This window comes from Humulus lupulus, chromosome 6 (genome assembly GCF_963169125.1).
Source record: "Humulus lupulus chromosome 6, drHumLupu1.1, whole genome shotgun sequence".
Lineage (NCBI taxonomy): Eukaryota > Viridiplantae > Streptophyta > Magnoliopsida > Rosales > Cannabaceae > Humulus > Humulus lupulus.
Window position 1 is genome coordinate 140,330,832 of NC_084798.1, and position 24,790 is coordinate 140,355,621.

The 24,790-nt window shown below is 38.1% G+C and overlaps 10 non-coding genes and 1 pseudogene across 10 annotated transcripts; all 11 read left to right on the plus strand.

Annotated features, from left to right (window-relative positions):
• The first annotated feature begins 14,468 nt into the window (after window positions 1-14,468).
• LOC133787950 (5S ribosomal RNA) lies at window positions 14,469-14,587 on the plus strand. The gene has a single exon (XR_009872936.1). It is a non-coding gene; the product is annotated as a 5S ribosomal RNA (ribosomal RNA).
• Window positions 14,588-14,817: 230 nt separating this feature from the next.
• On the plus strand, window positions 14,818-14,936 carry LOC133786942 (5S ribosomal RNA). The gene has a single exon (XR_009872080.1). It is a non-coding gene; the product is annotated as a 5S ribosomal RNA (ribosomal RNA).
• A 1,104-nt stretch (window positions 14,937-16,040) lies between these two features.
• Window positions 16,041-16,159, plus strand: LOC133787886 (5S ribosomal RNA). Its single transcript, XR_009872874.1, has one exon. It is a non-coding gene; the product is annotated as a 5S ribosomal RNA (ribosomal RNA).
• A 230-nt stretch (window positions 16,160-16,389) lies between these two features.
• Window positions 16,390-16,508, plus strand: LOC133786987 (5S ribosomal RNA). The gene has a single exon (XR_009872124.1). It is a non-coding gene; the product is annotated as a 5S ribosomal RNA (ribosomal RNA).
• A 229-nt stretch (window positions 16,509-16,737) lies between these two features.
• LOC133788162 (5S ribosomal RNA) lies at window positions 16,738-16,856 on the plus strand. The gene has a single exon (XR_009873136.1). It is a non-coding gene; the product is annotated as a 5S ribosomal RNA (ribosomal RNA).
• A 227-nt stretch (window positions 16,857-17,083) lies between these two features.
• Window positions 17,084-17,202, plus strand: LOC133786989 (5S ribosomal RNA). The gene has a single exon (XR_009872126.1). It is a non-coding gene; the product is annotated as a 5S ribosomal RNA (ribosomal RNA).
• A 1,094-nt stretch (window positions 17,203-18,296) lies between these two features.
• LOC133787908 (5S ribosomal RNA) lies at window positions 18,297-18,415 on the plus strand. The gene has a single exon (XR_009872896.1). It is a non-coding gene; the product is annotated as a 5S ribosomal RNA (ribosomal RNA).
• A 1,093-nt stretch (window positions 18,416-19,508) lies between these two features.
• Window positions 19,509-19,627, plus strand: LOC133786972 (5S ribosomal RNA). Its single transcript, XR_009872109.1, has one exon. It is a non-coding gene; the product is annotated as a 5S ribosomal RNA (ribosomal RNA).
• A 1,100-nt stretch (window positions 19,628-20,727) lies between these two features.
• On the plus strand, window positions 20,728-20,846 carry LOC133786628 (5S ribosomal RNA). Its single transcript, XR_009871777.1, has one exon. It is a non-coding gene; the product is annotated as a 5S ribosomal RNA (ribosomal RNA).
• Window positions 20,847-21,073: 227 nt separating this feature from the next.
• Window positions 21,074-21,192, plus strand: LOC133787145 (5S ribosomal RNA; annotated as a pseudogene).
• Window positions 21,193-24,004: 2,812 nt separating this feature from the next.
• LOC133787166 (5S ribosomal RNA) lies at window positions 24,005-24,123 on the plus strand. The gene has a single exon (XR_009872226.1). It is a non-coding gene; the product is annotated as a 5S ribosomal RNA (ribosomal RNA).
• Window positions 24,124-24,790: the final 667 nt, after the last annotated feature.

Consider the following 24,790-nt stretch of genomic DNA (forward strand, 5'->3'; position numbering starts at 1 on the left):
TTTAAAATTTTAATTTTCAAATGTAATTTGAAGGGGACCATAAAAGGGTTTAGGGCTAATTTCTAGAATAATTTTTGGATTACGAATTTTAGAGATTAGAACGGCAAAAGAGAAGATAAGACATCATTATTTTCTACATTCAATCTAGTTTTTCTTATTTTCTCTAAAACATCTTTATTTTCAATCTATGATTATGTTTATGATCATGTTTATGATTATGTTTACCCAAAAACGGCCCTTGATGATGTGGCAGAATTGACCTATACGTGGCAGGCAAGTGACGGCTTTAAGTGAATATCCTGCTCGGCCATCGAACAGAAGATTATTGGTTTATCATTCATCGCGCTTCCAGTCGACCAGCCTGGTCGCATACTTTCATTTATTTTCTTTTGATATTCAATCTTGTAATTATGCATTAATTACAATTTCTCTTATTACCTAGATACACATGTCTTAATTGTAATTAGGGCCCATTGGCCCATGTACTCTTCTTGAGCCTATAAATAAGAATTAAAGAGCTCAAGGGAGAGGACTTTTGGATCTTTGAATCCTGAGAGAAAATTATAGTGTGATTATTCACCGAAGTTGTAATTCTCCCAAGGCTTGTGAAACTCATGAACCCTAGTTCATTGATCACAGTATTGGGACTCTACATCCATAAGAACAATAAGTGGGCGTAGGTCATTACCATCCAATTTGAGCCGAACCACTATAAATTGTTTGTGTTGTTTACTTTTCCATTTGAATTTCTTCTTGTTTTAATCTCATTTTATATCGTTTATCTGACTCCGTGTCGTTGACCAATTTGAGGGTCAACATTTTTGGTGCTTTCATTGAGAGACAAATTGTAATGCCCCAAAATCCCTAATGCGGTTTAATGGCTAGATTAATAGGTCGGTAGGGCCATAATTGCTTTATTATGCCATTAAATGATTATGTGCATGTTTATGTGAATTATATTATAATATGATGTTAAGTGCGTGCATGTGGGTCCACATTTGATTATAAGGGCATTTTGGTAATTTGGCCTGTTGAGGGCATATTTGTGTATTTCCGTGCATGTTGTGATTTATGGATGAGATCCCATTGTTATGTGGATATGTTCGAGCTATTCGGCATGAGACGGTCTTAAGTTGCAAATTAGCTGTTTTTTCATAACGGGGTCAATTATTGGGATATTGGATAATGAGAATGTTTATTTGAAGATATATTGGGAGTTATTGAGATCAGGAGGAAATTCTGGGAGTTTTGACTATTTTGTCCTCGGGGGATTTTTTTGGACCCCGAGCATTAGGTTTTATTTGAGATTACTTAAGCCTGAAGTAGTCTGTCAGAAACAACCTTACGTTAAAACACCTTTCTCATTCTCCCGTTAATTCTTTTCACTGTTCTTGCAATTTCGAAGAAAACTTGAGTTCTAGGAGTTGGAATCAAGCGAGGATCGAGGCATAGCGATCGTAGGAAAGATTAGAAGCTTCTTGATCGAAGGATTTAGCGAGAAACAACCTAATCAAAGGTAATCTAAGCTTTAAGTTTTGAGTTTTAGAGTTTCTAAGCTTTGAATTGGATTTTGTGCGTCAATGAGTTTTTGAATTGTTTGAGCCTTGAGATTTGATTATTTTGGATCATTGGGATGTTTGGGAACTTTAATTTGTTGATTTGGAGATGTTTAAGTAGGTTTTTGGAGGGATTTAAAAGTGAGAAATCGGAGTTATGGCAGGTTTCCCAGGTGGGGCAACGGCCCTGTTCTTGGGCACCGCGGCCCGAGCTCGATGCTAAAGACGGTGGGGATTGTGTGTACTGGGGGCCACGGCACTGGGTATGGGGCACCGCGCTGCTTGCCCCTGGTGCTCCTGGCTTGGCTGGGGACTGCGGCTCAAGGTTTTGGGGCCGCGGCTCTTGAGGGTTTTTGAGGCCAAATGAGTGTTTTGATCATGGGAACTCAACCTTAGGCCTCGAGATCGTTCCTACTACCCGAATTAGTGGGATTCGATGTCCCAGAGGCTAGGTCTTGGTTCGGGAACCTTTGTTATTCTTTTTATTGATGGAATCCCATATTTGGTTATGACTAGGTGACCGCTAAGGAACTAAAAGAAAGATCGTTCTCAAGGGTTGTTCTTTTGTTAATTCTCGCTTGAATCAGAGGTAAGAAAACTGCACCCCATATGTGACATGGATGGTTATTCATGAGGCATGTTGAATTTCTAAATGTAGACATGGATTGAGTAATGAATGCTTAACAAATCTTGTTCACTTGTGTATGGCACTGACTGAATAGTCAGAATTGGCAATGGTGTCAGTATCAACTGTGAAGCTGTGACTCATTAGTCAAGTTCGGCAGTGGTACTGAGCACTGGTCACATGGTATTGACTCTTAAGTCAAGAATGGCCTTAGCATGTCTATCGCAAGCGAATAAAGATTAGATCTAATCGACATCTGCATTGAATGACTCGAATGAGCATTGATGTCGGACCGACCTCAAGTTCGATGAATATTATAAGCGCTTGGCTAGCCAAAGGCTAGTCATTTAGAGTCAGGGCTAGCGAGCCCCAGTGACTATTTAGTCACATGGCTATGGGTGTCGAGCCCGTAGTGACTTACCCATTAGTCACTCATCTGTTTAAGCTATTGACTTACCCACCAGTCACTCATCTGTTTAGGCTAGTGACTTACCCATCAGCCACTCATTTGTTTAAGGTAGTGGCTTGTTTGTCAGTCACTCATTATGGTTTACCAGAACCTCAAGTGTTAAATCACTCATCTAATTAGGGTTATACGCTCATTCATGGTTAATGTAATCAAAAAGTGATATTCACTCATCTGTTCATAGCTTTAAGCTCTGTGTCATTATAATTATAATCATTTGATAATATTTATGTGCATTATTTTGTTTTCTTGCTAGGCTTTGGCTCATGGGTGCTATGTGGTGTAGGTAAAGGGAAAGAAAAGCTCACCCAACCTTGAGTGGAGAGCTTAGGTGGTGATGTGTACATATGCGGCCACTTGACCACCACGGCCAAGGAGTTCTCAGGGGAACTAGGGGGTTTACCCTATTTTTGCCGCTTAGATCGGCGGGTTGTAAATTTTACACAGTAGTGACCCTTTTGCATTGTAAATAACTTGTAAACGTTTTTTATGGGCCCATGAACACTTTTATGTTTTAAATAAAATATATCATTTCGTTTTGATTGGTTTTCCACCTTAACCTATTAATAACACTTAGAAGCACATTTTTAACCAAAGAACTCAGTTAGCGAGTTAAATTCACGGTTCAAAGTTCACCGTAACGGTCTTGGGGTAACCAGGGCTTTACAACTTTGTATCAAAGCATGCCAAGGTTTAGGATTCCTGTAGACTGGCTGGGCATGTACACTCACCACTGAAGATAAGCTCGACTCATGGTTTGGTAACTATTTATGTAGTTATATGTATAACTGCTTAAATATAGTATAAATGCTTTACCTATTTACATGAGACACCATGTTAAGATTGTGCCCTGAATAATGCATCTTCAGCAACCGTGTGCTAAATAGTAATGATATTGCTGGAACATACTCATTATTATTGTTCATTGTGAGCTATTATTTGATACATGTTAAGTGCTAAATGTTATAATCATGTATCTATTTGCATATAATTGTATGACTGTGGAATATGAGAGTTATCTGCTTGTTCTTGGACCGTAAGGCGGCAAGAGGTTTAGTTATCACTAACTGACTGGCCGTATTGACTATTGTTTGAGCAAGGTATAAGTTGATAAGAATGAATCCAGGGCAGACAGATACGTCAGCTGGCCCAAGTGATCAAGACCAGAATAATAATAATCAAGGTCAAGAGACTGACCAGGGATAGATTCCACAGCCAGCTCCTACAAACTGGCAGCAGTTATTCAATGATCTGCAGACTACAGTGTTGAGACAAGGATATGAACTCCACCTCCTGAGACAACAACAGGTTCCTACAGTGAACAGTGTATCTGAGGCACCTCCTGTGTCGGTGCCAACAGCTGAGCAGCTTCTTGAGGTTGGTAACAAATGGGAGCCTCTCTATGAAAGGTTCAGGAAGCAGTAACCTACAGTTTTTGAAGACAGTGCAGATCCTGCCAAAGCTGAGCAGTGGATGAGCATGATTACCACCATCCTGGACTTCATGAAGGTGACTGGTAATGAGAGGGGGGCTTGTGCCACATATATGTTTCGGGAGGATGCCCGAATTTGGTGGGAGGTTATAACCCAGACTAGAAACATCAATGCCCTGAGTTGGGAAGAGTTTCAGACTCTATTCAATGAGAAATATTATAATGATGCCATCAGGGCGGCAAAGGCTGAGGAGTTCATCAGGTTACTTCAGGGGAGTTTTTCAATGACTGAATATGCCCTGAAGTTTGATCGTTTGGCAAAGTTTTCCATGGAGCTGGTGCCCACTGATGGGACCAGGAGGGAGAGATTTCTCCAAGGGCTACAGCCTAGATTAGCCCGTGACGTTCGCATTACCATTGTGGCTAGGGTTACCACCTATGCACAGGTGGTTGAGAAGGCACTCACAGCTGAGAGTGCAGAGAACAAGATCTGGCGAGATAATGCAGCCATAAAGGAGTTTAGGAGGGCAAGTCCTCCATTTGTGGGTTTTGGTAGGGGTGGAGGCCCCAGTGATCAGAAGAGGAAGGTTCTTGACACCTTCCCAGTTCCAGGTTCAGATAGGCAACCTCGTGGTATTTCAATGGGTTGTCAAGGTGGTAGTGAAGCCTGGAAGACTCATCCTGAATGCCCTAGATGCAAGAGGCGCCATTTGGGATGGTGTAGAGCAAAGGCCTGCTTCTCATGTAGACTAGTGGGCCATCTTAAGAAAGACTGCCCTAAGGAAAGAAATGAAGAACCCAGGAAAGCGGACAACTCGGCCCCAACTCGAGTGTTCACATTAACACAAGCAGAAGCTGAGGCTTCTCCCTCAATAGTTTCCGATCAGCTTCTTAGGGCCGGAACCCCTTATAATATTTTGATTGATTCTGGTGCTACATATTCTTTTGTTGCTAGTAGAATTATTGATAGACTGTGTATACCCTGTGTTTTATATGTTGTGGGATTTGGAACTTTATTACCCACTGGGAAATTAGTGGTATCCAGGAGATGGGTCAGATCTTTGCCAGTGACAGTGGAGGGCACAAAGTTGCCAGTGGATTTGATAGAGTATGTTATTACTGACTTCGATATGATATTGGGTATGGATTGGTTGGTAAAGAGTGGGGCAACCATTGATTGCACAAGGAAGATGGTCACCTTTGAGCTTGAAGGTGAGGATCCTTTTGTGTTTGTTGGTACTATGCATGGACCTCGCATACCTATGATTTCTATTTTGAGGGCTAGAGATCTATAGCAAGGGGGTTGCATTGGGTTCTTAGCCAGTGCGGTTGACACCACTCAGGTCATGCCAGTGAGACCAGAAGAGACCAGATTAGTTTGTGAATTCCTGGATGTGTTTCCAGAAGATTTGACAAGGTTGCCACCGCATAGAGAGATAGAGTTTGTGATAGAACTGGCACCAAGGATGGAGCCAGTGTCTAGAGCACCTTACAAAATGGCCCCAGCTGAGTTGAAAGAATTAAAGGTACTGTTGCAAGAACTGTTGGATTTGGGTTTTATCAGACCTAGTTTCTCACCTTGGGGTACGCCAGTTCTGTTCGTGAAGAAAAAGGATGGTTATCTGAGGATGTGTATTGATTACAGAGAACTGAATAAGTTTACAATCAAGAATAAGTATCCTTTGCCAAGGATACATGATTTGTTTGATCAGTTGCAAGGTAAAAAGGTATTCTCAAAGATCGACCTTCGTTCTGGTTATCATCAGTTGAGGGTCAAGGAGGGAGACATACCAAAGACTGCTTTTCGTACTAGGTATGGGCATTATGAGTTTTTAGTCATGTCTTTTTAATTGACTAATGCCCCAGCTGCTTTTATGGATATGATGAACAGAGTGTTCAAGGATTATCTGGACCAGTTTGTGATCGTCTTCATCGATGATATCCTGGTATATTCTCTGTCTGAGTCAGAGCATGAGCTGCATTTGAGGTTGGTTCTACAGAGACTGGGGGAACACAGATTGTTTGCAAATTTCAAGAAATGTGAGTTCTGGTTGTCTCAGGTATCTTTTCTTGGGCACATTGTCAATAAGGAGGGGATTAAAGTAGATTCAGCAAAGATTGAGGTAGTCAAAGATTGGCCAAGGCTAAAGAATGCTTCTGAGGTTAGAAGTTTCCTTGGATTGGTAGGTTATTACAAGCGTTTTGTGGAAAGGTTCTCAAAAATTGCTACTGCATTGACTGAGCCGACACACAAGAATCAAAAGTTTGTGTGGTCAGACAAGTGTGAGAACAGCTTCCAGGAACTGAAGCAGAGATTGATTACAACTACAGTTCTAAGTCTTCCAATAGATCAGGAGAAATTTGTGATTTATTGGGATGCTTCACATCAAGGTTTGGGTTGTGTTCTGATGCAGTCAAAGAAAGTAATTGCTTATGTTTCACGTCAGCTGAAGGAGTATGAAAAGAGATATCCCACTCATGATTTGGAGTTGGTGGCTATGGTCTTTTCTTTAAAGATATGGAGGCACTATCTTTATGGGGAGAAGTGTGAGATCTATACAGACCACAAGTGCCTGAAATACTTCTTCACCCAGAAAGATTTGAATATGAGACAAAGATGTTGGCTGTAGTTAGTAAAAGATTATGACTGTGAGATTTTGTATCATCCTGGAAAAGCCAACATGGTAGCTGATGCCTGAAGCCGGAAGGGTCTGGGGCAGATTTATAGTGCGAGGCTTATAGCCAGAGAGTTAGCTGGTGATATGACCAGAGCTGGTATAGAGTTGCTGGTGGGCCAGTTGGCCAATATTACGCTACAGTCTACACTGTTGGAAAGAATCAAGGAGGGTCAGTTGAGTGATCCACAGCTGATCAAGATCAGAGAGGATGTTTTGGCTGGAGCATCCAGAGATTATACAGTGTCTGATTTAGGCTTGCTGCGGTACAAGGGGCAGATATGTGTTCCGTTAGACACTGCTATGAGGCGAGAGATTCTGGATGAATCTCATACTACACCTTACTTTTTGCATCCAGGCACCACAAAGATCTATCAGGATGTGAGATCATTGTATTGGTGGCCGGGGATGAAGAAGGATGTAGTGGAATATGTGGCTAAGTGCTTGACATGCCAACAGGTCAAGGCTGAGCATCAGAGGCCGATAGGATTATTGCAGCCTCTGGATATCCCAGAGTGGAAATGGGATGACATCACAATGGATTTCGTGGTGGGGTTACCCAGGACTGTTTGTCAGCATGATTCTATTTGGGTTATAGTGGATCGCTATACCAAATCAGCTCAATTCTTGCCAGTGAGGACTACATATACAGTTGATCATTATGCAGATCTCTATGTGAGAGAGATCGTGCGTCTCCTTGGAGCGCCGAGGTTGATCGTGTCAGATCGTGACCCCACTTTTACTTCCAAGTTCTGGGGAAGTTTACAGAAGGCTATGGGAACGCAGTTGAAGTTCAGTATTTCTTATCATCCTATAACAGATGGGGAGACGTCTGGTCGATGGGAGCTGGAGGAGGCATTGTTTCCTTGGAAGGAACTGGTATTGGAGGATCCGTGGTCCGAGTCTTTTTGTTCGGAGGGTTGCTACTACTCTCTCCGCGATGTTGCCTGCTCCCCTTTTTCTTGCTCGAAGGAGCAGCGGGTTCAGGTTCGCTATATAGGTCGAACAGATCTTTAGCTGACATGACTGCAAAATAGAAGCGAATGGTCAGGCAATATAGATGGAGATACTTACTAAATCAAGGAAATAAGATCAAAGAAATTACAAGTAAAATAACCAAGCTACAACTATTGGTCGCTACATTATTTATTGTACTACTGCTACACTCACTCACTGCCTTGAAGAAGTCTGAATTTAAATTAGGCGTGTATTTAAAGTTGCCATCCCCGTCAAATAAATGATAGGGAATGGGCAAACTGTATAAGAGTGAGAAGTTAGTATCGTTCTCATCTGAAGATTCAAGAATAGGCTCGGGGTGTTCAGAAACCTTCTACTTGCCCTTTCCTGGTGGAGCAGGGGCAGCAGCTGCTCGTGGGGTGCTAGAGGGTTCCCTGATGGTCACTCCCGTTGTCCTCCTCCTTGGAGGTTGTGACACATCTTGGTGCTACTCAGGAACTTCTTCACCGGTAGCACTCCCAGCAGTTGATTCCCTCACGTCCTGGTGAGGTGCCAGAAGGCCAACCAACCTGAGATTGGCCTCTGTGACTAGCTCTTTAACACTTTTTTCAATATTTGTCATGCTGGCCAAGGATGCTGCTCGTATCTCCATTTTTAGAGTAGGAGTTGGTCGACGCCATGGACCTGAATGACACCAAAGTTCTAAGGAATGTGCAGAAAAGCTAAAGGAAATTAAGCGACCAGTGAATAAACAATTTACCTCCTTCAGTGAAGGCCAGATTGTTGGCGACCAGGTCCAGTGTTAAAAAGTACTCCTAGAAATACTTTCCCACGTTGGACTTATGGGTGATCTAACTCAGGAAAGTGCAAGCAGATTCCTGGTGCTAAAAGTGGAAGAACCCCGCGTTTTTATGATTGGGGTTGGACTTGAGATCAAAAAAATAATTGATTTCATGTGGAGTAGGAACGGGCCATTTCTTATGGCTGTACAGGATATAGAGAGCAGAGAGAACTCTATATCCATTTGGGGTGATTTGGAAGGCAGCGACCTCGAAATTGTTGGCCACCCCCTGGGAAAACAGATAAAGAGGCAAGGTTTCCCCTGCCTCAATGTGATATCTCGACCAGGAGCTGAAGGCGCCCCCAGGCAGGTTTGCTCGCTAGTCGATTGTAGGCTTGATTAGGGTTATCCTAGGAAGTCCGTACTTCTTGAGATAATTCCCTACCATCCTAGCTGTAATGTTGCTAGGAGGTACTACGTATCATTCCTCCTATGGTCGAAGGACGTCCCGAGGTTGGGCTTTTGTTTGGATTTCTAGCTGGGAAGTGTTTTCAGGTTGAGGACTGGTCGAAGGATTTTCAACCCGAGGAGTAGGCTGTTTGGCAGGAGGAGTGGTTGTTTTCTTTTTCTTTTGAGCAGTGGATTTTACGCGACCCATGTTGGCTGGGCTGGTCGAACATCTATTTGAAGGGTTATGAGAAAAAGGAATTTTCGGGATTAGCAGTGACGGCTATTCTTGATCTTCGAGTAACTGCGCAAGCAAGTTGTCGTCGATCAGCCTCTCACCTCCCCACGGGTTGTGCATGAAAATATGTGAACATAGAAAGGGAGATGAGAATCTATAGCCAAAAGACCAAGAATGTGGAAAAGTTAGAATAACGTTGCTCATGTATAAAAGTTAAGCTTTTATACAACCAGCAACATTCTAACAAAAACACTAAATTCTATGCGAACAGTTTGGATAATGGATTAAAAAGCAGAAGTGAAAAGTTTTTCTAGAAAAAAATTTTGACTCTGAGAAAGGGCGGGAAAAACCCAGTTTTTTCTACATGCTTAAAAATTGAATTTTTACTTCGATTTTATGCCCTAAATCAATAATCATATCTCCCAAACCAATTCCTAAGCCTCATGTAGTGTTTTTTCCTTATCCTATCATGCTCAGACCTACGTGCCCATTTACCCCAAATCAGTTTTCAAGAACATTCAGGAACTCAAAGTCTGAAACAAACCAGAAACTAAATATTGCATGGCATCTCAACGACGGAGACGTTCGAAAAACTTAATTGGATAAAGATTAGTGCAAATGTCTGAGACGATGAATGGCTGGGAAAAATCTCCGTGGATCGTTAAGATCGTTTGGGCCTTCTGGGTTCTAAGGGTTCTGTTCTTCAGTGCTCTTTAGAATAATATAAAAAGTAAAAGGAAAAAGGTAAATATGAAGGGTTATATATATTGGTCGAAGCACGGTTACAGAGGTAATCATGAGGGGTGATTTTTCGAGGCATGGAAAAGCGTAATAGCCGTCAAACCACTTTTTGGGAAACTACAAAGATATGATTGGTTGCCTTTTTCGAGAAGGCATGGACGGCTCTAACAGATTTGACAAGACATATGAAAGGTCTATTGTCTAAGTTTATTTTATGTTGGTCGCAGTAAAATAAACTTGGGGGGCAAATGTTTACCCAAAAACAGCCCTTAATGACGTGGCAGAATTGACCTACACGTGGCAGGCACGTGACGGCTTTAAGTGAGTATCCTGCTCGGCCATCGAACAGGAGATTATTGGTTTATCATTCATCGCGCTTCCAGTCGACCAGCCTGGTCGCGTACTTTCATTTATTTTCTTTTGATATGCAATCTTGTAATTACGCATTAATTACAATTTCTCTTATTACCTAGATACGCATGTCTTAATTGTAATTAGGGCCCATTGGCCCATGTACTCTTCTTGAGCCTATAAATAATAATCAAAGGGCTCAAGGGAGAAGAATTTTGGATCTTTGAATCCTGAGAGAAAATTATAGTGTGATTATTCACTGAAGTTGTAATTCTCCCAAGGCTTGTGAAACTCGTGAACTTTAGTTCATTGATCACAGTATCGGGACTCTACATCAATAAGAACAATAAGTGGACGTATGTCATTACCATACAATTGGGGCCGAACCACTATAAATTGTTTGTGTTGTTTACTTTTCCATTTGAATTTCTTCTTGTTTTCATTTCATTTTATATCATTTATCTGACTCCGTGTCGTTGACCAATTTGAGGGTCAACTGATTATGGAGTAGTTCTCTTTTAGGTTAAGGATTATTTCAAAACCTAAGACAAAATCTTGAATGCAATGATGAAATTTATTCCTTCTATTCACTTGTATTAAATTGCTTCTATTCTTTTAATTGAATTTTATGAATCTTGTGATATCTTGTTAGGTGGCCAACTAATTAGGGTGTTGCATTGTTCTGTTTGTTTGGAAACCTTATACAACATCTTGTTTATTTTCATGTAAATCTAATATTAAACAAATTAATATAAGAAAACCTAGAGCATGTTTCTATAATTGAATTTAAATATAGATAATGATAAGAACACTTACATTATACGCAGCAGAATGTATTAGTCATTCCTTCAGTTTCTCTAACCCTTGAATCATTTCTGTCGCAGAGTATCACCAAGACAATGAACCGATCAAGACAATGAAATTGTTTTCCACCCAGGAGTCCAAGTCCTTCTGTTGCTTCTCGCGTTCAATCTCTTTGTCTTTGTTGGTCGAGGCTTCAGAGACAACCGGCTTCAGAACAGTGAGTACAAACGCAACCTTTTTCATGGTCAGATAAAAAAGCATCTTCTATTTCCAACGCTTAAAGTGCAAACCCTCAAAACGAAATGGTTTGTTAATATCAATAGAGGTAGAACCAGAAAAATCATCGGTAGTAGCCATAGCAGAACAGATCGTCTTGAAATTGATATTCCTCAATAGAAAATAAAATTGGAACGAAATTACCGATCAATTTTTCTGCCTGAGTCTCAGACTATGTCGCTCTCTTTAAGACGTTTCGCGGCTCTACCCCAAGTGTGCACGGTAGTCTATCAACCACGCCTCTGTATACGATTCCTCTCTGCACCGAAAGGCTTCGCTCTCTTACACCCTCAAGCTCAGAGAAAATTCGATTATATCAATGGTGATTTTTTTTCAGTGAAAAGATGTATCTTCCCGTTTATTCTTATCTGACTTATGTAAAGAAGTCGATCTGTGCAAAACGGTAAGAAAAACATTTTTCAAACGTGGGAGGAAATATTGTGGTCATATGCAGTTAAAACGGATCACGTTTTACTGCTTCCAAAAAAACTGTTTTAAAATTAATTAATAAATAAAAATTAAAAATATTTATTTTATTAAATAATTTTTTCTCAAAAAATAAAGTACGACACCACACCACCCACCTACCAGCTCAGCTCAGCTCAGTCGGACGGACGGCGGCACGTGTGTGGTAGTCAAGTGTGTGAGTCCTCACCCATGGGTACAAAACTGGGTACCCCTTGGGGCACACCCCAATGCATGGCACTTGCATCTTATAAATCAAATAAAAGTACTATTTAATTTCTTATAACAATTTTGATTAAAAATATTTTTGTAAAAATCCTAAAGAAGGCAGACCATTAAAATTAATTGATAAGTGTTTAATATCTTCGTATGACAACTTTCACGAAGTATTGCGATGCATCCATATTAGTCTTTTATGCATGCAACAAAATTATGTGGATAGACCAACAATTTTGTTTTTGTGTTTTCGTCACATAAATAAGTTACAATCTAATTTTTTTTATATGACGGTGTATAGTATAGTTATTTAGAACCTCTCACAAATTTTTTTAAAATTCCGAATAATTTACATGAAACATGTTGTTTTTAAAGTTAATCATGCTCTTGATTTTGATCATTTTTAAAAGTAAATAAGACATAATTTTCATTATTTTATTGTAATTAATAAAGAATAAATATATATGAACAATAATATAAAAACAATTTTTCAAAAAATTGTTAAAATATACCTTGTAATAAAGCAATAGTAAAGAAATTTCATAAATTATAATGAAATTTGCATCAAATAAAAATTTGAGAAGAAGAATCATAAAAGGGGAAAGAGCGAGAGATTAAAAATTGCATAAATTATAAGGAAAACTTCTAAAAGGCATAACTTTGCACCCGTTTATCTGATTGAGATGATTTTTTTTTTAATTTGGATATTTTTTCGAGATGAAAAGTAGTAGCAGCCGGTAGAAAATAACATAAAGAGGAACAGAAAAGAAACATGGCAGAGAGTGGAAACCTGTAAGAGGCAGTACGTAGCTTCTTTATCAAAACTCCCCCAGAATCAAACCTCTCTTGGTATTCACCCAGACAATTCGAGGCTCTCACCAAGATTGAAGAAATAGGGTTAGGGAAAGCTTCGTCAGAAGAACATTGAAAGACAGCAATAAAATAATCTTGCTTTTATAAAATAAAAGTCAGCAATGAAGTATATTATATAGCTAACAAATAATATAGTTGGATTGAATTAAATAAATAAATAAAATAAGAAAATAAAAAAGGAGATGTGGCGTTTGATGTGATATATCTATTAAGTTTTAGTTTTTCTTTTATAAAAGTCACGTGGGTAACAAAGTGTTGATAGATAGCAAATACTTGGTGCGTTGGTTGTTGTGCATGCAGAAAACAGTCGTGTAAAGAGCAGTTACTAGCTTCCAGCACAAATATCTTTACTATTTCTTAACCAATTTAGCTATGTGACCACTCGTTTTCACACAATTTTTCCAAAGCTTTGTAATGAAACAATTAGTTTAGGGCGAGAATGAGTGTAAAGTAGAAGATTACGTACTTCTGAACTGCTTAAAATTTAATTAAAACTTTAAATAAGCATAACTTAACGCTCGGTTGTCCGTTTTAGTTGATTTTTTTTTTTAATTTTGGTATTTTTTCGAGATCTATCCATTTTAAACGTCCAAGGGCGGTTTGGCTTAGTAATTTCTCAAAAAAATGCTGTTTTGGCAACTAATTCTATGTTAAGTACCATTTTTTTCAAAAGGTTCATGTTTTATTTTGCTATTTCAAACAAAATAAACTGATATAATGGGTGAGTGATGTATGAAAATCATTATTGTTGATGTATTTGTTAATTATACTCCCATGAAACTTCAAAATTTTACTTCCTTTTATATCTCACGAAATGTTTAAGAAAAATTAAGATATCCATATTGTATCATAATTTGTCTTGGTAATGTTAGTTTTTTTGCCACTAGGTCAGAGGTTCAACTCTATGTAACCTATTTTCTTTATTTTTTTTTTTCAATTTTGATCTTTAGTTTTGTTTTATGGTTGTCCGGGTCAAAAAGGTAGAATTATTTACATAATAATTCACTATACTAACAAATCCGAATAAAAAAAAATCATTCCATTTATAAAATTGTGTTTTAAAATTCAATTTTTTGTTTATCAAAATCGAGTTTAAGGGCATAATATGTTTTAATAAGTTGAGGCAGCTGAAAAATGTGACCACTATTTTATAATTTGTATCGTGTAATAGGCACTAAAGATTAGTTTTGTTTAATTTTTGGTTTAAAAAAGAAAGTAGAATAATTCATAAAACAAACAACTCTAAATAAAAAAACAATCATTTTATCTATAAATTGTGTTTTTATATTAAATTTTTTGTTCATCAAAACAGGGTTTAAGGGCACAATTGAATCATTTAACAAAAGGTGTTTTTTTGTTTTTTTTGTTCTTCAAAAATCCACTTACGGCTCAAAAGTTTGTATTTTCTGTTTTAAATCTTTAAAGAGTCATTTATTCCGTTTCCCTTGAGGGGCTAACACCGTGGTCACTAACAAGCAGCGAATAAGAAGTTCCTAGTTGATCCGAGGGAGAAAAGGGAGGACACACGCGTTCGCTATAAATAAATATTGCGGACCAAACATTCCGAGTGCGATCATACCAGCACTAATGCACCGGATCCCATCAGAACTCCGCAGTTAAGCGTGCTTGGGCGAGAGTAGTACTAGGATGGGTGACCTCCTGGGAAGTCCTCGTGTTGCACCCCTGAAAACATCATGTTTTTTTTTTTTTTTTTGTTCTTCAAAAATCCACTTACGGCTCAAAAGTTTGTATTTTCTGTTTTAAATCTTTAAAGAGTCATTTATTCCGTTTCCCTTGAGGGGTTAACACCGTGGTCACTAACAAGCAGCGAATAAGAAGTTCCTAGTTGATCCGAGGGAGAAAAGGGAGGACACACGCGTTCGCTATAAATGAATATTTCGGACCAAACATTCCGGGTGCGATCATACCAGCACTAATGCACCGGATCCCATCAGAACTCCCCAGTTAAGCGTGCTTGGGCGAGAGTAGTACTAGGATGGGTGACCTCCTGGGAAGTCCTCGTGTTGCACCCCTGAAAACATCAATTTTTTTTTTTTTTTTGTTCTTCAAAAACCCACTTACGGCTCAAAAGTTTGTATTTTCTGTTTTAAATCTTTAAAGAGTCATTTATTCCGTTTCCCTTGAGGGGTTAACACCGTGGTCACTAACAAGCAGCGAATAATTTCTCAAAAAAATGCTGTTTTGGCAACTAATTCTATGTTAAGTACCATTTTTTTCAAAAGGTTCATGTTTTATTTTGCTATTTCAAACAAAATAAACTAATATAATGGGTGAGTCATATGTGAAAATCATTGTTGTTGATGTATTTGTTTATTATACTCCCATGAAATTTCAAAATTTTACTTCCTTTTATATCTCACGAAATGTTTAAGAAAAATTAAGATATCCATATTGTATCATAATTTATCTTGGTAATGTTGGTATTTTTGCCACTTGGTCAGAGGTTCAACTCTATGTAACCTCTTTTCTTTATTTATTTTTTTTCAATTTTGATCTTTAATTTTGTTTTATGGTTGTCTTTGTCAAAAAGGAAGAATAATTTACATAATAATTCATTATACTAACAAATCCGAATAAAAAACAATCATTCCATCTATAAAATTGTGTTTTAAAATTCAATTTTTTGTTTATCAAAACCGGGTTTAAGGGCATAATATGTTTTAATAAGTTGAGGCAGCTGAAAAATATGACCACTATTTTATAATTTGTATCGTGTAATAGGTACTAAAGATTAGTTTTGTTTAATTTTTCGTTTAAAAATGAAAGTAGAATAATTCATAAAACAAACAACTCTAAATAAAAAAACAATCATTTTATCAATAAATTGTGTTTTTATAACAAATTTTTTGTTCATCAAAACAGGGTTTAAGGGCACAATTGAATCATTTAACAAAAGGTGTTTTTTTGTTTTTTTTTGTTCTTCAAAAATCCACTTACGGCTCAAAAGTTTGTATATTCTGTTTTAAATCTTTAAAGAGTCATTTATTCCGTTTCCCTTGAGGGGCTAACACCGTGGTCACTAACAAGCAGCGAATAAGAAGTTCCTAGTTGATCCGAGGGAGAAAAGGGAGGACACACGCGTTCGCTATAAATGAATATTGCGGACCAAACATTCTGGGTGCGATCATACCAGCACTAAAGCACCGGATCCCATCAGAACTCCGCAGTTAAGGGTGCTTGGGCGAGAGTAGTACTAGGAATGGTGACCTCCTGGGAAGTCCTCGTGTCGCACCCCTGAAAACATCTTTTTTTTTTTTTTTTTTTTGTTCTTCAAAAATCCACTTACGGCTCAAAAGTTTGTATTTTCTGTTTTAAATCTTTAAAGAGTCATTTATTCCGTTTCCCTTGAGGGGCTAACACCGTGGCCACTAACAAGCAGCGAATAAGAAGTTCCTAGTTGATCCGAGGGAGAAAAGGGAGGACACACGCGTTCGCTATAAATGAATATTGCGGACCAAACATTCCAGGTGCGATCATACCAGCACTAATGAACCGGATCCAATCAGAACTCCGCAGTTAAGCGAGCCTGGGCGAGAGTAGAACTAGGATGGGTGACCTCCTGGGAAGTCCTCGTGTTGCACCCCTGAAAACATCATGTTTTTTTTTTTTGTTTGTTCTTCAAAAATCCACTTACGGCTCAAAAGTTTGTATTTTCTGTTTTAAATCTTTAAAGAGTCATTTATTCTGTTTCCCTTGAGGGGTTAACACCGTGGTCACTAACAAGCAGCGAATAAGAAGTTCCTAGTTGATCCGAGGGAGAAAAGGGAGGACACACGCGTTCGCTATAAATGAATATTGCGGACCAAACATTCCGGGTGCGATCATACCAGCACTAATGCACCGGATCCCATCAGAACTCCGCAGTTAAGCATGCTTGGGCGAGAGTAGTACTAGGATGGGTGACCTCCTGGGAAGTCCTCGTGTTGCACCCCTGAAAACATCATTTTTTTTTTTTTTTTGTTCTTCAAAAACCCACTTACGGCTCAAAAGTTTGTATTTTCTGTTTTAAATCTTTAAAGAGTCATTTATTCCGTTTCCCTAGAGGGGCTAACACCGTGGTCACTAACAAGCAGCGAATAAGAAGTTCCTAGTTGATCCGAGGGAGAAAAGGGAGGACACACGCGTTCGCTATAAATGAATATTGCGGACCAAACATTCCAGGTGCGATCATACCAGCACTAATGAACCGGATCCAATCAGAACTCCGCAGTTAAGCGAGCCTGGGCGAGAGTAGAACTAGGATGGGTGACCTCCTGGGAAGTCCTCGTGTTGCACCCCTGAAAACATCATTTTTTTTTTTTTTTTGTTCTTCAAAAACCTACTTACGGCTCAAAAGTTTGTATTTTCTGTTTTAAATCTTTAAAGAGTCATTTATTCCGTTTCCCTTGAGGGGTTAACACCGTGGTCACTAACAAGCAGCGAATAATTTCTCAAAAAAATGCTGTTTTGGCAACTAATTCTATGTTAAGTACCATTTTTTTCAAAAGGTTCATGTTTTATTTTGCTATTTCAAACAAAATAAACTAATATAATGGGTGAGTCATATGTGAAAATCATTTTTGTTGATGTATTTGTTTATTATACTCACATGAAATTTCAAAATTTTACTTCGTTTTATATCTCACGAAATGTTTAAGAAAAATTAAGATATCCATATTGTATCATAATTTATCTTGGTAATGTTAGTATTTTTGCCACTTGGTCAGAGGTTGAACTCTATGTAACCTCTTTTCTTTATTTATTTTTTTTCAATTTTGATCTTTAGTTTTGTTTTATGGTTGTCCTGGTCAAAAAGGTAGAATAATTTACATAATAATTCATTATACTAACAAATCCGAATAAAAAACAATCATTCCATCTATAAAATGGTGTTTTAAAATTCAATTTTTTGTTTATCAAAACCGGGTTTAAGGGCATAATATGTTTTAATAAGTTGAGGCAGCTGAAAAATGTGACCACTATTTTATAATTTGTATCGTGTAATAGGCACTAAAGATTAGTTATGTTTAATTTTTTTTTTAAAAAAAGAAAGTAGAATAATTCATAAAACAAACAACTCTAAATAAAAAAACAATCTTTTTATCTATAAATTGTGTTTTTATATTAAATTTTTTGTTCATCAAAACTGGTTTTAAGGGCACAATAGAATCATTTAACAAAAGGTGTTTTTTTGTACTTCAAAAATCCACTTACGGCTTAAAATTTTGTATTTTCTGTTTTAAATCTTTAAAGAGTCATATATTCCGTTTCCCTTGAGGGGTTAACACCGTGGTCACTAACAAGCAGCGAATAAGAAGTTCCTAGTTGATCCGATGGAGAAAAGGGAGGACACACGCGTTCGCTATAGATGAATATTGCGGACCAAACATTCCGGGTGCGATCATACCAACACTAATGCACCGGATCCCATCAGAACTCCGCAGTTAAGCGTGCTTGGGCGAGAGTAGTACTAGGATGGGTGACCTCCTGGGAAGTCCTCGTGTTGCACCGCTGAAAACGTCTTTTTTTTTTTTTTTTTGTTCTTCAAAAACCAACTTACGGCTCAAAAGTTTGTATTTTCTTTTTTAAATCTTTAAAGAGTCATTTATTCTGTTTCCCTTGAGGGGTTAACACCGTGGTCACTAACAAGTAGCGAATAATTTCTCAAAAAAATGCTGTTTTGGCAACTAATTCTATGTTAAGTACCATTTTTTTCAAAAGGTTCATGTTTTATTTTGCTATTTGAAACAAAATAAACTGATATAATGGGAGAGTGATATGTGAAAATCATTGTTGTTGATGTATTTGTTAATTATACTCCCATGAAACTTCAAAATTTTACTTCCTTTTATATCTCACGAAATGTTTAAGAAAAATTAAGATATCCATATTGTATCATAATTTGTCTTGGTAATGTTGGTATTTTTGCCACTTGGTCAGAGGTTCAACTCTATGTAACCTCTTTTCTTTATTTTTATTTTTTTCAATTTTGATCTTTAGTTTTGTTTTATGGTTGTCCTGGTCAAAAAGGTAGAATAATTTACATAATAATTCATTATACTAACAAATCCGAATAAAAAACAATCATTCCATCTATAATATTGTGTTTTAAAATTCAATTTTTTGTTTATCAAAACCGGGTTTAAGGGCATAATATGTTTTAATAAGTTGAGGCAGCTGAAAAATGTGACCACTATTTTATAATTTGTATCGTGTAATAGGTACTAAAGATTAGTTTTGTTTACTTTTTGGTTTAAAAAAGAAAGTAGAATAATTCATAAAACAAACAACTCTAAATAAAAAAACAATCATTTTATCTATAAATTGTGTTTTTATATTAAATTTTTTGTTCATCAAAACAAGGTTTAAGGGCACAATTGAATCATTTAACAAAAGGTGTTTTTTTGTTCTTCAAAAATCCACTTACGACTCAAAAGTTTGTATTTTTGTTTTAAATCTTTAAAGAGTCATTTATTCCGTTTCCCTTGAAGGGTTAACACCGTGGTCACTAACAAGCAGCGAATAAGAAGTTCCTAGTTGATCCGAGGGAGAAAAGGGAGGACACACGCGTTCGCTATAAATGAATATTGCGGACCAAACATTCCGGTTGCGATCATACCAGCACTAATGCACCGGATCCCATCAGAAGTCCGCAGTTAAGCGTGCTTGGGCGAGAGTAGTACTAGGATGGGTGACCTCCTGGGGAGTCCTCATGTTTCACCCCTGAAAGCATCATTTTTTTTTTTTTTTTCTTCAAAAACCCACTTACGGCTCAAAAGTTTGTATTTTCTGTTTTAAATCTTTAAAGAGTCATTTATTCTGTTTCCCTTGAGGGGTTAACACCGTGGTCACTAACAAGCAGCGAATAATTTCTCAAAAAAATGCTGTTTTGGCAACTAATTCTATGTTAAGTACCATTTTTTTTCAAAAGGTTCATGTTTTATTTTGCTATTTCAAACAAAATAAACTGATATAATGGGTGAGTGATGTATGAAAATCATTGTTGTTGATGTATTTGTTAATTATACTCCCATGAAACTTCAAACTTTTACTTCCTTTTATATCTCACGAAATGTTTATGAAAAATTAAGATATCCATCTTGTATCATAATTTGTCTTGGTAATGTTGGTATTTTTGCCACTTGGTCAGAGGTCCAACTCTATGTGACCTCTTATCTTTATTTATTTTTTTTCAATTTTGATCTTTAGTTTTGTTTTATGGTTGTCGTGGTCAAAAAGGTAGAATAATTTACATAATAAATCATTATACTAACAAATCCGAATAAAAAACAATCATTCCATCAATAAAATTGTGTTTTAAAATTCAATTTTTTGTTTATCAAAACCGGGTTTAAGGGCATAATATGTTTTAATAAGTTGAGGCAGCTGAAAAATATGACCACTATTTTATAATTTGTATTTTGTAATAGGTACTAAAGATTAGTTTTGTTTAATTTTTCGTTTAAAAATGAAAGTAGAATAATTCATAAAACAAACAACTCTAAATAAAAAAACAATCATTTTATCAATAAATTGTGTTTTTATATCAAATTTTTTGTTCATCAAAACAGGGTTTAAGGGCACAATTGAATCATTTAACAAAAGGTGTTTTTTTGTTTTTTTTGTTCTTCAAAAATCCACTTACGGCTCAAAAGTTTGTATATTCTGTTTTAAATCTTTAAAGAGTCGTTTATTCCGTTTCCCTTGAGGGGCTAACACCGTGGTTACTAACAAGCAGCGAATAAGAAGTTCCTAGTTGATCCGAGGGAGAAAAGGGAGGACACACGCGTTCGCTATAAATGAATATTGCGGACCAAACATTCCGGGTGCGATCATACCAGCACTAAAGCACCGGATCCCATCAGAACTCCGCAGTTAAGCGTGCTTGGGCGAGAGTAGTACTAGGATTGGTGACCTCCTGGGAAGTCCTCGTGTCGCACCCCTGAAAACATCTTTTTTTTTTTTTTTTTGTTCTTCAAAAATCCACTTACGGCTCAAAAGTTTGTATTTTCTGTTTTAAATCTTTAAAGAGTCATTTATTCCGTTTCCCTTGAGGGGCTAACACCGTGGTCACTAACAAGCAGCGAATAAGAAGTTCCTAGTTGATCCGAGGGAGAAAAGGGAGGACACACGCGTTCGCTATAAATGAATATTGCGGACCAAACATTCCAGGTGCGATCATACCAGCGCTAATGAACCGGATCCAATCAGAACTCCGTAGTTAAGCTAGCCTGGGCAAGAGTAGAACTAGGATGGGTGACCTCCTGGGAAGTCCTCGTGTTGCACCCCTGAAAACATCATGTTTTTTTTTTTTTTTTTGTTCTTCAAAAATCCACTTACGGCTCAAAAGTTTGTATTTTCTGTTTTAAATCTTTAAAAAGTCATTTATTCCGTTTCCCTTGAGGGGTTAACACCGTGGTCACTAACAAGCAGCGAATAAGAAGTTCCTAGTTGATCCGAGTGAGAAAAGGGAGGACACACACGTTCGCTATAATTGAATATTGGGGACCAAACATTCCGGGTGCGATCATACCAGCACTAATGCACCGGATCCCATCAGAACCCCGCAGTTAAGCGTGCTTGGGCGAGTGTAACGACCCAAATTCGCTAATAAGGCTTAAGGGCCTTGATTAGTGTGCCAGGAGGGCAGGTTGGGATTTATGTGTGATTTTATGAATTAAATGCATGATTATGATTTAAAGCATGTTATTTGGCTATTTGTTTAAATGAGATGCATGACTATGTTTACTAGTATGCATGTAGGCCCGGATCGTGTTAGAAGGGCATAATTGTAATTTTGGCCATGTTGGGCATAACTGTATTGATATGTGATAACTGTATTCTGTGAATTGTACCATGTGGGTGTGGTTGTATTATTGTGATGCACGTGCCGAGACGGTTCTAGAGAGCTCGTTAACTCAAGAGTCACAACGGGATTTCTATACCCGGCTCGGGAGGAGCCTAGGGGTACCTCGGGAATTTTATGGTTAAGTTGAGATTTAGTGGGTAATGGTTATTGGAGATTTAGTAACCTGGGTAGCCATTAGTTACTGCTGAGAGTAACAAGTTTTAGAAAGAAAATGGTAGAAATGAAATAGAAATGAAAAGACTTAAGTACCCTTGAGGTTTAGGTGGGAAAGGATAGGCAAGGAGGGGCAAAATGGTCATTTGGTTGGGAATTAGATAAATGGCAGCTGGTTTTATGGGGTACACGGTTTGGGGCTTAACCATTTTGGTCTTGATAGTGTTTGAAGAGAAGAGAAAAGAGAGGGAAAATCTAGGGCATGAGGAAGAAGAAGAAGAAGAAGAGAAGGAGAAGTTGGAGACCTAGGAGATGAAGGAAGCTTAGGGATGGATTCTCCATATGAGGTAAGGAATTTTATACACATTTAAGGCTTGATTATGTTGTGGGTTAAGAATTTGAGCATGGGTTAAGTTTGATGTTTGAGTTTTTATTTTTTCTGAAATTGAAATCAAGGATGTGGATTTTGGGGATTTGATTGGGTGTTTAGATGTTTTGGTGATGTTTATGGGTTGTTGGATGGTTTATTTGGAGTCTTGAGTTGGTTTTGGGGCTTGGGTGTGAGTTTGGGTTGATTTGGTAAGGTTTTAGCTCGGAGAAAACGCAGGAGAAAACCCAGAATTCTGGGTCTGCGAAGGCGTGCCGCGACACAGGTTTTTCGTGCCGCGGCAAGGGAGCCTCTGACTGATGGGTGCCGCGGCACAAGGATGTGGTGCCGCGGCACAAGGCTAATTTCAGGGCATCATTTTTAGGCAATTTTAGGCCTTTGCTCCGGGGGTTCGGGGGATGCCTCCGGGGTGTTGTTCTAAGGATTTAGGGGTCCCGAGAGTGCGGGATTTGTCCCGGAAAGTGGTTTTGGGTTGATTAGTAATGAGGGATGTTTCTTGTGTGTTGTGACTAGGTTCTTTGAGAGGCTCGTGCTAGAGGACCGTGCTCGAGGCTTTAGTGCATCAGGAGGCTCGGAATGCAGGTAAGAAAACTATAACACCCGAGGTTAGGGCATGGCCCCAGATTGTATTATGTGCAAATGTTTAAACTTAAATGAATCATGATGTGTGTGAATGATTATTTCGAATGTACTATATGTGTGATTATGATGAAATGAGCGGCCGTGGGCCGAGTACGGCGTAGGCCGGGGCGGCCGTGGGCCGAGTACGGCGTAAGCCGGGGCGGCCGTGGGCCGAAAGTAACACCTAGCACATGGGATGCTATATTCAGGGTGGGACCCAAGGGATACATGAGTTATCCTCGCGGTGAGAACCGATACCCCAGGCTTCGGTAAGGCTCTGGGGCGGCTTGGCCGTGTTTGCTTAGTCTAATGATTGACTTGTTTATTGTGGATTATCTGTTATGATAAACTGTATACATTGCATATGTTATGTCCTGCATGAGTTTTCTTGCTGGGCTTTGGCTCACGGGTGCTCTGTGTTGCAGGTAAGGGCAATGACTGAGTCAACCAACCATGAGTACGGAGAGCGTGAAGCGACGTGTACATGTTCGGCCTGCCCGACTGATTTGGTTGGGGGTTTATTCTAAAATGGCTGTAATAATCTATAATTTTATAATTTCTCAAACTGTAACCTTATTTCAAGATGTAATTAGTTTTCAAACCTTATTTTGGGATCCCAACTGTTTAATAATAGAAGTTTTGATGAAACGATGCATTTTCAAAGATTACAGCCTTAACTTTTAATTAGTCACACTTTTGTTTCAAAAACCTCGGTTAGCGAGTTCATTGCACACTGTTTTGTCTTAAAAACTCACTCAGTAACGGCTCTAAGGAAGTAGGGCGTTACAGCGAGAGTAGTACTATGATGGGTAACCTCCTGGGAAGTCCTCGTGTTGCACCCCTGAAAACATCATTTTTTTTTTTTTTTTTGTTCTTCAAAAACCCACTTACGGCTCAAAAGTTTGTATTTTCTGTTTTAAATCTTTAAAGAGTCATTTATTCCGTTTCCCTTGAGGGGTTAACACCGTGGTCACTAACAAGCAGCGAATAAGAAGTTCCTAGTTGATCCGAGGGAGAAAAGGGAGGACACACGCGTTCGCTATAAATGAATATTGCGGACCAAACATTCCGGGTGCGATCATACCAGCACTAATGCACCGGATCCCATCGGAACTCCGCAGTTAAGCGTGCTTGGGCGAGAGTAGTACTAGGATGGGTGACCTCCTGGGAAGTCCTCGTGTAGCACCCCTGAAAACATCTTTTTTTCTTTTTTTTTTTTGTTCTTCAAAAACCAACTTACGGCTCAAAAGTTTGTATTTTCTTTTTTAAATCTTTAAAGAGTCATTTATTCCGTTTCCCTTGAGGGGTTAACACCGTGGTCACTAACAAGTAGCGAATAATTTCTCAAAAAAATGCTGTTTTGGCAACTAATTCTATGTTAAGTACCATTTTTTTCAAAAGGTTCATGTTTTATTTTGCTATTTGAAACAAAATAAACTGATACAACGGGAGAGTGATATGTGAAAATCATTGTTGTTGATGTATTTGTTAATTATACTCCCATGAAACTTCAAAATTTTACTTCCTTTTATATCTCACGAAATGTTTAAGAAAAATTAAGATATCCATATTGTATCATAATTTGTCTTGGTAATGTTGGTATTTTTGCCACTTGGTCAGAGGTTCAACTCTATGTAACCTCTTTTCTTTATTTTTATTTTTTTCAATTTTGATCTTTAGTTTTGTTTTATGGTTGTCCTGGTCAAAAAGGTAGAATAATTTACATAATAATTCATTATACTAACAAATCCAAATAAAAAACAATCATTCCATCTATAAAATTGTGTTTTAAAATTAAATTTTTTGTTTATCAAAACCGAGTTTAAGGGCATAATATGTTTTAATAAGTTGAGGCA